The sequence below is a fragment of the Pogona vitticeps genome, chromosome 12, assembly GCF_051106095.1.
Source record: "Pogona vitticeps strain Pit_001003342236 chromosome 12, PviZW2.1, whole genome shotgun sequence".
NCBI lineage: Eukaryota > Metazoa > Chordata > Lepidosauria > Squamata > Agamidae > Pogona > Pogona vitticeps.
The window spans coordinates 21,307,509-21,321,281 of NC_135794.1; the positions used below are offsets into that span (position 1 = coordinate 21,307,509).

Here is a 13,773-nt window from a genome sequence, read left to right on the forward strand (position 1 = left end):
CAGCCAATGGCCATGGCTTTAATTGCTGATGGTTCTCAGTTGATCTGTCCCTTCGGCCATTATGTCTCTGATTACGAGTGGATGCTTCCATCTGATCAGAGTAATGGCTGGCCTGATGGGAGGGAAAAAAAAAACAGAGCTTTGTATAAATCTTCCCAGACCTTCATGTCATCAACTCCTACCTTTTCCCCTCCCATAATGGGTAAGTGTCATGACCTTGGCAAGACCGTTTTGCTCTAAATTTCAGATTTTCTTTGAGGGAACCTTTTAAGGACAGCTGGCAGATCAATTTGGCACTATAAATTACGCACATAGCCAAGGGCTCACTGGGGTTGTCAGTGAAGCTGGGTAAGAATTCCATTTTGGGCTGTTTTTAATCAAAGCTTTACAATTTTTGGAAATGTTTCCGCATTTGGGATGGAAAGAACGTGAGATTTAAAAAGTTCTAACATGGACGTCCGTGATGGGTTGGTACATTAAAGGATCAGGCGGAGTGCTTAGTTTTAAAAAGTCTGTCTTAAAAATTAAGTGATATATTGGAATCATAGAATCATACAATAGTTGAGTTTGAAGGCCACCGAGGTCAACCTTCAGCCATCGAGGTCAACCCTCGGCCACCGAGGTCAACCCTCTGCTCAATGTAGAAATTAGGATTCCTTCCTTCCTTCCTTCCTTCCTTCCTTCCTTCCTTCCTTCCTTCCTTCCTTCCTTCCTTCCTTCCTTCCTTCCTTCCTTCCTTCCTTCCTTCCTTCCTTCCTTCCTTCCTTCCTTCCTTCCTTCTTTTTCTACCCAGAACATTCTAAACTAACATCTAGAACACTGAGTTGTGAATGGCAACTGCAGCTGTGATATAAAAAAGGAATATTCAATGCTGGTCATAAAGACAATTAGATCATCTGCCTCCTTTACATAATAACGTATCCTTGTTCTCTTCATTAAGGTGGTAGCCTCGCTCCCGTGAGCTTGCATGGGTAGAGGAAACTTGAGATCAAACCCTCATTTGGTGATGGTAGCAGTTACAAAGTACTCCTTGAATATCCTACATACTTTAGATACTCAGTTAGGGTCACCATAAGTCAGATATGATTTACCGTAATATCACAAAACAGGTCCTGTGTTGATCTACAGCTGATAGCCCACAAGCAAGTGATCCTTAAGACCAACAATAAGTCCATAATTCAAGTTCTGAATTATAGAAAGTGGTGATGTGGTGACATATAAATCCCTTGGCTTTTCTGAGATAGAGAGAGGATGCGGTGGAAGAACATGGCTGCTCCACAGCCAAATACTCTCAACACTGAGTTATCCCCAGCTTTGTAGAGCCTCCTCCACCCCACCCCAACCTATCAGATATGAAGCTGCCAGCATGGTTGGTATTTTTTGCATGGAAGCGAACAAAGAAAGGGATTATCAATTCAGTGGAGAGCAGAAGGAAAAGCTTGAGAAGGGAAAAGGAAAGGGGGAAAAATTACTCAGCTCATTGTGGCTTGTGAATTATTCACACACAGCAGTGAGTAATTAATTATAATTAATGTCTGCAAAGTACTTTGATATATTTGGATGAGCGGCACTATGGAAAACAAGTCTGCTGGGTAAGATCTGAAGACAGATAAGAGTGTTGGTACAAAAGCAAAAAAAAATCTACCCAAGTCATTATCCTCTTCTGTGATGCTGGCTAGCTGGTTCTCTATGCAGATGAAGGCGCTGTACGAGTACCAGATTACGGTTCTCGAAATGTAATCCCCCACTGTTGATCTGATTATTTCTTTGGGCTCAGAAATAAACACAACCACTCATGGTTATTGGCACAGATGGGAGGGCCGGGAAATGGGCGAGCCAACAGGATGGGGCCTTCCAGGCCACGGTGTGAGTGCTGTTTTCATGATTCTTCCTAAATCGATAGGAGACTCTTGAGCATTGGCTGCAGGCACAGGACTTGGAATGAGGAGAACAGTGACCTAGGTTCGTTTCCCCATATTTGCAAATTTCTTCCTAAACGGTTGTAAAAATGTTTGTGATTTCCTGTTACACCATTGTACCCTCGAAATCTGTCCATTTCAAATCTGTCACCCCCCAGAACTTTTGTGTGTGTGTGTGTGTGTGTATAAAAAAAATCCCAAATTTGTTCTACTGAATTCAAGAAGAAACTTGCAAAATTCAAAGTAGGGCATTCATATTTTGCAAAATTTGAAATGGAGAGCGATGCTGCAACTGAGATAGTAAGATTCTCAATAAGGCCGTTTCATGCCGTGATCGTTGAGATGGAAAATGAACTTAGTGGACAAATGTTTGATGTGGGTGAGACTTTTCATTTAGCTCTAATTTTCATCCAAGTATCTTATTTTGGGATTGAATGGTCACATTTTTTTTAAAAAAGAAAGCAAACCTAAGCTCTGTCTAGTGCGATGTTAGGGAGCCGTCTGGTCTGTGGTAATCACCTGAGGAGAAGATCTTTAATGCTTCTGTGCCTCTCCTATTCCTTGGCTTCAACGCTTATTATTTCTTCCAGGAATGATTATGACGGAACTTTTAAAAAAAATTTTGGGTCAAAATTATGATGACAAAGAGAAGAGGGGGAAAGGGTTTAGAGTGGAAGACTATAAGCACATTAGAAGCATGTGTCACCCCTCTCATAACTGTTGTTACCACCAGAAACGGATAAAATGGCCTGCTTGTTACTTAGCAAACACTGATACTAAAAAGATATATATATCTCTCTCTCACCAACATATAATTCATCTTATTTATACTTAAAAGGCAGGGTTTTTCTTTTTTAAAAATGACAAAAAAGAACAGAAAAGGAAGCATACAGATGCTCAAAGCTTGGGAGTAACTCATAAGGAATAATTTTTAGTTACTTCCAATTAATTACCACCACCACCAACCCAATAATTAATTCTTTCCTTGTGGGAAGTAGTGCTTCACTGAATCACATAATGACTGTACCTCAGTGAGGAATGGCTTTCTTTCTTTTCTGATGTAACTGTAATTTGTTATTTTTATAGTTCTGGGAGTGTGGGCTCACTAAATGGTAGTGGAGGAGCATTACATGGTTCAAATGCTGTTCATTTTAAAAAAAAATCCTTTTATCCCATTTTTCTCCTTAAAAAGGATCCAAGGTGGCTTACATCAGTGGAAAGATCATATTTAAAAGCTACAAAACAGTAAATATACAAACATTTAAAAAGAATTAAAACAAGTATTATATTAGAAACGGTAAATAAAATCAATGCTAAACACATTTAAAACAACAGAGTGCAACTATCCGTTTAAGCTCCTCTCCGTTTATGCTGTGGGTCACACTGCAGCATTCAGAACATAACCTTCAATCATCCCATTGCTGAAATATAGCCAGAATTACTGTTTCACCTGTTAAAAGTAAAGTGTGCTGCTTATATACCACCCCATAGTGCTTATTACTATCTGTGTGGTTTACAAGATAATTATGCAGGTTACACTTTGTCCCCCTCCCAGTGAACTGAGGACTTATTTTACCGATCTCAGATGGATAGAAGGCTGAGTGAACCTTGAGCCGGCTACTTAGGATTGAACCCAAGTTGTGAGCAGAGTTTTGGCTGCAGTACTGCAGTTGAACCACTGTGCCATGAGGCTCTGTTAAGTGGAGGCGAAAGAAGAATACAGTTGTGCCCTGCTGGACGATTACCCCGTTTAGCAACGAATCTGCTTAACGTTGAAGCAAAACAATGTTTAGATTGGGTTTTTTCGTTTAATGATGAACGGTTCCCTGTTTCGGGAACCAATTTTTTTGCTTTACAACGATCAGCAAACAGCTGATTGTCAGGTTTCAAAATGCCCCCCCGCTGTTTTCTACGACGGATTCCTCGCTATACAGGCACTGAAAATGGCTGCCATATGGAGGATCTTCACTGGACGAGCAGGTATTCAGCCCATCGGAACACATTAACCAGGTTTTAATGCGTTTCAATGGGTTTTTAAAATTTCGTTTGACGACATTTTCGCTCTACAGCGATTTCACTGGAACAAATTAACGTCGTCAAGTGAGGCACCACTGTAAATGAAATCATGGCAAAATGTGGGGGCTGTTAAAACTAGAGATCTGAGGTCTGGTTGACTCAGTAGCCAGCCTAACTGTAAACACCAAAGCCCTGGGGTCATGCATAATCCAGCTCTATAGGGTGGGAAGATCCCCAGTGTTTAACTGCTTTATGCTTCTGATGTGGGACGCAAAAAAAGGGGAGGAGGACTACCACCTGTCAACATTTTGTGGATATTATTAAACTTGAGAAAGAATTAAAGTTTATCTCCTTTGGAGATTAAATGGTTCTCTGGAGTGTGGAAATAAATCCTGTAAACATTTCAGATGATAGGGAGGGATTTAGCTTTGCTGAGTGCCTTTTATGAGAAAAATGAAATGTCTCGGAGGATGAGGCGACTGAATTCAATTGGTCCAAACTGGTCAATTTACAGATTATTTCTTGACTCTGTAGAAAAAAGGTTGAGGGGGATTTCTACGACTCCGATTGCTTACATGGGAGCATCACCCAGTTGGAATGAACCCTACTATCCACAGAAGCCACTAATGATCATGAAGCTTCAAATTTAGGCTTTGAACTCATGTTTTATGGGTTGGCTTTTATTTGCAAATCAGATATTTGGGTCCTTGAAACCTCTTAGCATCTTATGAGGTTGCAGGTGGGTGATGACGTGGGCACCGAGTGCTGAAATACCTGTCAAATACAAAATAGAGGGCAACCATCATATACTCTCATGCAATTGCATATTGGTTAACATTGGTGAACATGTAATGCCATAATAGGTCAACTACTGTATAACTGTAAACTCATCAGTGTGTGTGGCTAATAGGATCAAAGATGGTATGCTATTTTTAAAAAAATGTTGTAAATCAGCAAAGGTTGCTGGATATGTGTTTTTATTATTTGTTTGTATTATATTGGAAGATGCTCAGGGTGGTCGCATAGACCAGATGGGCGGGATACAAATCAAATCAAATCAAATCAAATCAAATCAAATCAATCAATCAATCAATCAATCAATCAATCAATCAATCAATCAATCAATCAATCAATCAAACAATCAAACAATCAATCAATCAATCAATCAATAACCAGAATACTCAGGCGGTCAGCTGTGTTCGACGAAATAGCCATTACATTAAAGACTCAGAAAAGAGTAAATTCATCTAAATAAGGGGAGAATTTTTGGAGAACAAATTTGTTTTGGCCCTAGCCCATTTGTTGAATTTGGGAATAAAGTTTAGAAAGATAAATCAGCATCTGCTTGTGAAAAACTGAAAAAAAAGGAATCACACAAGTAGCTTTTTTGGTTTCTGAGCTGGCTGTTCCATTTTTTAAAAAAAATTGGCCACATAAGCTAAGGCATGGGTTGGAAAGCTTAGCAAATAGCACCCACTTATGTTTTTTGATTGCAGTGGATTCTGGTCGGAGATAACTAGATGGGTTTAGGAGTGTGCGTGTGCGTGTGTTTTCTGTCTAGCCTTCCTTTCAACTGAGTCCATGCTGACTAAAATGTCTGAAGTGATACTGCTTTCTGATGCAATGACTTTTCAGCTTCTATACATGATGACAATGTTGGCTGCAGCCAGAACGGCTAAAAAAGAGATAATATTTCAGTAGGGAGAGGGAAAGCTATTCATTCCACTGCTGCTCAATGCGTGTATTTCACTCAGGGAGTTAAATGTATCCAGTAAGACAGGATTTTTGAAAGAAAGGGGGGGGGAGCAAAAGGAATAAGAACATGAGCCTTATACGTCTTTAAAGGTTATTCAGAATTCACAGCGCAACATACTGCAATAAGGATTAAAGAGATGGGCACGAACCAACGAATCGGGAAGGTTTGTAGTTCGTGGCTACTCCCGAATCCCAGAAACACAAACTGGTTTGTGGTTTGTTTTTGCAGGTTCTGAGGGGAGGGGGAAGCGAATGCATCCACCCCCTTTGCCAGCTGCCTGCCCCCTTCCCGCTGCCCCCCATTGCCCTCTACCTGGTCCTGCTGCCTCATTCGCTGCCCCCCCCTCGGTGATAGGCAATGAAGACGATGATGGTGGAGGTGGAAGAGGAAAATGTGGCATGATGAGGCAGGGAGGTCATGGGGTAAGGGGGCATCCGTTGGCCAAAGCCAAACAAACCTCCAAGCAGAAAAACATCCAGTGCTTTGTTTCATTTCAGCATATTGGCTGGTACAAACTGAACCATGTACCAGCCTGGTTCATGGGTCTTTTTGGGGTGTGGGGTGGGGTTCATGCCCGCCTCTAAATTAATTCAGTGTCTTCTGGAAAAGATGGAAAAGTGGTGTCAATGATCACTGTGTTGTTGATGCTCCATATCTTCTGTTTGCTTTTGCAAACCATATTTCTGTATTGTGGTCCTCTCTATTTCTAAGAGGTCCGGGGGCCTATCTCTCTGGCAGTGCTTGTGAGGAAATAAACAAACAAATAAAAGAGAATAAGGAGTAACAAGCCCTTGGAGTGAAATTTATGGATTAAAGGAAAGAGAAGATTCAGTGGGGAGGTGATCAATGTCTATAAACATCTTCAAAAGAGCACTAGGAATAGAGAAGCGAGTTATTTATGGCCTCAGAATTTGGTAAAGGGGGGGGGAGAAGAACAATGGCTTGAAGCAAAGAAGAAGAAAGTTGAGAGAAAGTAGTTTGGAAGTTTAATAATAGGGTGCTAGTGACTGTCAAAGGTGTGAGAGAAAACTAATGGCAGACACCAGAGAGATAATGTCTTTCCGACCGCCTAGTTCACCTAAAATGAAATAAATCACGGTTAATATAATTATTTTATCTCTTTATTTAAAATATTTTTAACCCACCTTTCCCCTTTAAAAGGATCCAAGGTGGCTTACAGCCATTAAAAGACAGTGTTTAAGATTAGTAACCATGATTCTACAATACTAAAAGGATTCGTGAATATAATGTTAAAAAACATAAGCAACACTGAAACACGATCAACGCAATGAGGTACAGCAATCCATTAAAAAAACCCCCACTCAGGCAGTCAGTCACGGAGGGAAAGCCTGCCTGAAGAGAAAGGTCTTGGCCTGCTTGCAGAAGGACAGCAGAGAAGGAGCCAGACGGGTCTCCTGTGGGAGGGAGTTCCAAAGTCTGGGAGCAGCCACAGAGAAAGGTCTCTCCTGAGTCTCCAGTATAATAATAAGACAAAGACAGTGTCTGTGCCTGAAGAAGATGGCTCTTATTGGCCATAAGTCTTCACTGGTGCACTGAAAGCAAGGCAAGTTTAGAGTTAGTTGTAACTGTAGATGGTTGGAATGTCCAGAGGAGGTAGAGAGTGTTGGAATTATTGCAACCTCGCATGCTGGCTTTAGTAGGTTTGGTTGGGAGGGACCTTTCTGGGCTGGGATGGCTGTCAATCAATCCAGCAGTAACCAGTTGTTCCTTCCTTGCCTCTGATTCTGAGGAGGGCCAGGCCTCTTTTCTTAAATCCACCCCCTCCTCTTTTTAGTCTGGTGGCAATCATTATGCAGTTAGTGAAGTCAGAGAATTTAGTCCCGAGGAGTTTGATAGAAGCAGGCAGTGAGTCTGTTGAGGTCTGCTTTTGCAAAGCAGTCAGGTTTTTTTTTTTTACGGTATGCTGTTTTTGATCTGTTCAACTGTGAGTAAATGAAACTTCTTACTCTTTCTCTTAGTGAGTTATTGAGACTGTTAAGTGCCAGTTGATAAGATTAAAAGGATGATCGTCTCTGATGAAACTTGAAGCTAATTCTACTGTGTAAATCCCTGCACTTCTGCCATGCAGCTACTGTTTTTAAACAAAACATCAATACCCTGCAACAGAGAGTATTTAGAAGTGGTTCACCACTCCCTTCTTCTGGGGGTATCCCAGGACTGTATGGCTTGCCCAAGGCTACACAGGCTAGCTGTTCTGAGATGCCCAGTGGGGGATTGAACACTCAACTTCTGGCTCTCTGATTTATCCAGCCAGCCTATGTTTTAAGGGGCCATTAAAAAACCCCCACTCCCTAATTTCAATGATGCTGGTAGTGGCAGGCTTACCAGTGTGGTAGATTTCAACACAAATACATGACCTATATGGTTGCACTATAAGGTTGCATTAACATTATACAACTGCAAGCTATCAATATTAAAGATTCGCTGTGCATTCCTTTATTGTGCACTCACAAGCCCTAGTCAATTCAATGAGAGTTACTCTCAAGCAATTGAAATGCAGCCTTGTAGCCTTAATTTGTTGGAAGTGGTTGAATCAGTATATTCAACTCCCTCTCCTCCCAAATACTCTGCTCTCCAAGTCATTTCTAATCATGGCCAACCTGTGGCCGAGTCCTGGTGCCACATCCCATTTTCATAATATTTCTAATTCCACGTAGAGCGGTTGGGAACATTTTGGTACTTAACGCATGGATGCTGTTGTTGTTTTTAATTAGGAATGTGTGCCGAACTCCTCTAGTTTCAAGGAAAAAATAATAATCCCCCCTCCGATGCAGCATTTAGTAGCATACATGTTGCCTCTCGTGTAGCATCTGCTCAAATATCTGTGCATTTCATTGTGCGCCTCTGCTCTCAGTTTTGCACCTTTCTGATCCTTGTTCTTTGAACGAGGCTGTATCTCCTTTCTCCACCCAGCAGTGATGTTTGTCCGACAAGCCTCCCCTGAAATCATTAGACGGGGGAGGGGGGAGAATATTTATATACATACAGGCGATCTTGTGCCTAAAAGAGCTAAGATTTAGAAACTGGCGATGGGCTGCCGGTGTTAGAAAAATAAAATAAAATAGAATAAACCCAACGCCATGGAATGAACAGAAGAAAAAAAGGGAACCAATTAAAGGACCGAATTAATTCCTTGTTGGGCTCCTTCCATCTTAGAGCAAGAGACTTGGCAGTGCTGCGGAACGTGCCTCGTAAGAGTTCAAAAGCATGTAGGTTTGGTGAAAAAAATAACCTAGCAGCTCTAACTCCTATAATAAGTTGATTTGGAGTTGTTATGCTGAAGGGAAAGAGAGAGAGAGAGAGAATTGGAAACAGACTCGGCATCTTCAGTATCTGTGAAAAGGCCATTTGTAGCTCCATCCTTGCCTTAATGTTAGCACTTTTGTAGGGCAGACATCTGGAAACATGCAGGGCCAGCCCTGCTGTTAGGTAGAGAGGTAGGACTGCCTCAGACCGGAAATGCTGGAGAGCACCCGGTTGTCGTTGAAGCGCTGTGACTTCGTCTCCTGAAGGATGAATCTGTGCATTTACTCCACACCCTGTCCCGTAGCTCCTAAGCAGAGTTGGTGCCTTCATATATGGTGGAAGTTGCCACCTCCTCTGTACAACTGCTGGATATCTCAGAGGGTTAGGTTTCCGGCTGCAGAGGCAGAGGCTGGGAGTTTGATTCCCCCACCGTGCCTTCTTGATGGGTGTGTGTGGACTCAGTGGTCCATAGAGTCCTTTTCAGCTTTGCAGTTCTAAGATGATGATGATGATGATGATTAAGTTTGTAGAGGTGGGATGGGGAGTAGATACCGCCTCATCCTTCACCTCAAGCTACACAATTTAGAAGAAGCTGCCTTGGCAAGAATGGTAGGATATTTTGCACATTTTTTTCCCCTAGCTTTGACCTAGGCTACGAGAATGGCTAGGGAAATTCTTTTTTTTTTTAATAAATTTTATTGAGTTTTTTAACATACAAAAAGCCACAAGATACCAAAAAAAGAAAAAGAAAACCAAAACGAAGAGACGAAAAGAAATGAGAAAAAAGAAGAAAAAAAATTCATATAGCAAAGAAAAAAAAAGCACACCTAAATTACCCCTCTATCTGAAGTTCCCCCCCCTTGGAGTCAAAGATTCCAGCCTCATTAGTCCTCTATTCTCCCTACATCTGTTTATAGCATATACTAATAAGTTTCTACATGTATCCTAAATTTCACCCTAAACTTTAGTCTTCTTCTGGGCCCAGAGATATATTAGTCCCCAGCTTTGTTTTACATAGGGAAATTCTAATGTAATCTTATGATTCAGCCCTTCAAACCCCCTACCACCACTGCAATGTTTCTAATGCTCACTTCTTCTTCAGGGGCCTAACAAGTCAGCCAGCAAGCAAGTTGAGAAGTCCTTGAACGTGGCTTTTCTCACTAGATCGCATATAATTATTTGCATTTTTTTTGTATGCATTTCGTGTTGTTCGCTACATTTATAAACTTGTGTGTTTTGTGCATTGGCATGTGTTTTATTAAACGATATATTGGTCTGTTGGCTGTAAATATAGATGATGATGATCTTATTCGGCTATAAAATGTCTCGAGCCAACCCTGAAGAAATGAGAAGTCAGGCGCTAGCAAAACGGAAATTTGTATCTGTCTCCTTCTAATGCGCTTGTTTCAGTGGTTCCAGATATAAAATATACTAATTGGTTTTTTAGGCAATGAGAGTAACTATCGCTCCTTCCTGTCTCTCACAAAGCAACCGCCCTCGTTTCCTTTTGTGGGTAGTCTTTGACAAAGGAGCAACTTGTAGGTGGATAGGGCTGGTTGACACACGGGTGTGAACCTTGCAGTTAAGCAACATTTGATGACTGGTGCCTTATGGAACATTATGAACTAATTGAATATTGAGTTGAAATTGAAACAGACCGGCCCTACTCTTAGTCAGGGTGAGGAAAACCCCTCCGGGAAGTCATTTGGAATATCTTGAAATGGTTATTTAATCATCAGACTGAATTCCATTTCTGTTCTGCCTCTGGGAGGGAAATGATTTTCATCCATGCTGAGAGGAAGTCATGGATAAATGCTGTGTGATCCAGGGATATTGCCTTGACACATGTGAATCGTCTCTTGGTACAGCGCCACTCAGATGATGAGCATCTGTATATGAACAAGTGTGCCAATTAAATAATAATTACTCCTAGGATTCATGCTACCTTCTTTCCTGGCCCAGCAGCCTGGGGATGTGAATTGATCCAGAGTCAACCATGAGTGTTCATAGAGGAGACAGAAGGATGAAATGTTCCTTCTTTAGATGGACAAAGAAATTATGCTCTTAGCTTCGTTATGTGTAGGCCTCTTTTCAACGAAGAGGTGTTACACTCCAAATGAGTCTCAACTGAAAGGCCATTTGACCAACAACCAAAAAAAAATTATGGATGATTTTTGTTTGGAATGCCCACCTCGAATATTCACTTCTGTATCTACCACCAGCAAATTAATAGCTTTGGAACCTTAGCGATGAGAGTTGCAATTAGCTAACAGAGTGGCTGCCAACATAAGCAGAGGCGATAAAGGTGCCGGTATAGATATGGGAAATTTTCTCCACCATTTGAGGGGAAAAGAAGGGGCAGTGGTGGGTGGAGGGGGAAGAAATGGCCAGTTGGGAGGGATCAGACCTTTCCCTCCTTGAATGTTTTCTGCCTCCTTCATCTGCAAAGCTAGATGTCCAAGGTGTGACAAGATATTTGCCCCAAATGACGGTTTTCGGTTGGTAAAGTGAGAGTTTCAATGCCATTCTGTCCAGATGTTCGACACTGGCATTTCTGGGCACCGCTTTTGAAGAAGATCTAATGGAACTAAAATTCATTCATTTGGTTTTGGAGGTATGCTGTTAGATGCAGCTGTGGCATCTCTCTTTCTTTCTCCTTGTCATTTCTCTTGCTGAAGAAAGAAGGAAACAGCACAGTTTCTCTTACAGCGTCAGCCCATCTATCATTTTGTTTCCTCCTCAATGCTCAAGGAACCATTTATTTATTTATTTATTTTATTTATATCCCGCCTATCTAGTCAATAGACCGCTCTAGCCTTACCAGTGGAAAAGAAAGGGGCTTTAGGCTATGGTAGCTGTTGACTCTTGGGGGCACGACGAATCCACTCTTGGCCTTTATTCTGCACTTTGCTTGGAAGTAAGCCAAGGTCCTGAAGCCATTTTGGAGATCAGGTTGATCACCTTCCAGATCCTCTGAAAGTGTTGACTGAAAACCAAGATGGATTCACAGCACCCGGCGTCACACAATTGTAGAGTTGGAAGGGGCCTAGAAGGTCATTGAATCCAACCCCCTGCTCAGTGCAAGAATCCAAGTTAAAGTATATCTGACAGATAGCGGCCTAGTTTTCTCTTGAATGCCTCCAGTGTTGGAGAACTCACCACCTTGCAAAGTCATTGGTTTTGTCATCGTACTGCTCTAACAGTAAGGAAGTTTATTTTTCCAGATATTGAGCTGAAATCTTGCTGCCTGTAACTCAGAGTCAGATGCTGCCACTGGCTGCCACGTGAGCACAATGGCACCTGTTTCTCAACGCTCCCAGCACTGTTCCCGACAACAACGTTACGTCCAGGGGATTCTGGGAGGAACCGAATTATGGTGGGCTGCTGAGAAATAAGCTCTGTTGTTGTAGCTGCCTGTGGAAAAAGTGCATGGGAGAATAATAATCATAATAAAAGCTGCTGTTCCTATAAGAGCGAGAAGTAACCCACCTGTTGTACCGTTTTCTTTTGTTGTGGCACTGAAGCCCATAAATGAATTATGTGTTGTGTGAAGTGGTAATTCTCTTTTGACCGCCCTGGGTTTTTTTGCCAAGGGCAGTCAAGGGAAAGTGACTGCTTTGCACAACCTATAATTCATTTACGGACTTGAATGCCACAACAGGGAAAAAATATATATATATACCATCGTGTTCTATATCTAAAAATAAGACCTGAAGGAGATGTAGGATCCAACTTTGGCTGGGGAGGATGATATGTAATAGAAGTCCTCTGGTCGCTCCTCAGCAGCTAACTAGTTGTTGGGAGAGAATTCCAGGAAGAAACCTTTTCCTGCTTCCTCAAAGCGGAGAAATGTTAACTTCTCCCTCCATCCACATTATTTCAGCCCCCAAATTCATCCATGAATAATTGCTTAGTGGAACTAAGCTTCCATTAAGGACCGTTTTTGTGCCATCTTTCCACTGGCAGTCCAGGGCGGACTGGAAAATGGGGACTGTTGCCACCTCCGTGATGAATGTTTTCCTCCATTGAATCACAATTACAGGATTTAATCAGTTCATTATTCCACCTAGTATGTGGGTCTTGACAGTTATGCGGTGGAAACTAATTGAATTGGCTTCTCCTCAAGGCATTTCTGTGTGTGCGTGTGTGAGTGTGTGTGTGTGAGTGTGTGTGTGTGTGTGTGTGTGTGTGTGTGTGTGTGTGTGTGTGTGTGTGTGTGTGTGTGTGTGTGTGTGTTGTAATGAACTCATCTAGCCTTTGGGGAGAGAGAGAAAGACAGTTGGCTTGCTGAGTTCTACTCTCCTCTTCCTAACCTGTCTCCTTTTTCCATCACCACAAAAATGAATTAACCAACACACACACACACACACACGAAGCAGAGCACTTTGGAGTGGCATGAACCCCACCTAAGAGGTGAGGTGAAACATTAGGAATGGGTGGGTCCCTCAATGCTTGGAAAGTTTGTGTGTGTGTGTGTGTGTGTGTGTGTGTGAAACTATTCACAAAGTTACAAAGATTGTGGACATCTTCATTTCGCCAAGTTTTTCCTCAAAACCCAAGACCAGTATCGTCCCTATCTTTGAGCATATCCGAGCACACCCTTGTGACAATTTTATGCCATTGTAACTGTCACGGCTGAATGCTCCAGAAGCCTAGGATTTAAATCTTGATAATTTCTGCTCTAATTCAAAGGAGTGCATTGGCAGAGAATTCTAATGACTTTACACGTGTCCTCAAGTCAACGGGATTTTCTAGATAGAAAGCATTCAGAACCGGTGAATTACCATTCTCTTCCTCTAGGGGGGCAACCTTGGG

At 41.9% G+C, this 13,773-nt stretch overlaps 1 protein-coding gene across 1 annotated transcript in view; it reads left to right on the top strand.

Moving 5' to 3' along the window:
• The window catches only part of AGBL1 (AGBL carboxypeptidase 1), a 326,572-nt gene that overhangs the window by 270,045 nt on the left and 42,754 nt on the right, over window positions 1-13,773 (top strand). The window lies entirely within an intron of this gene.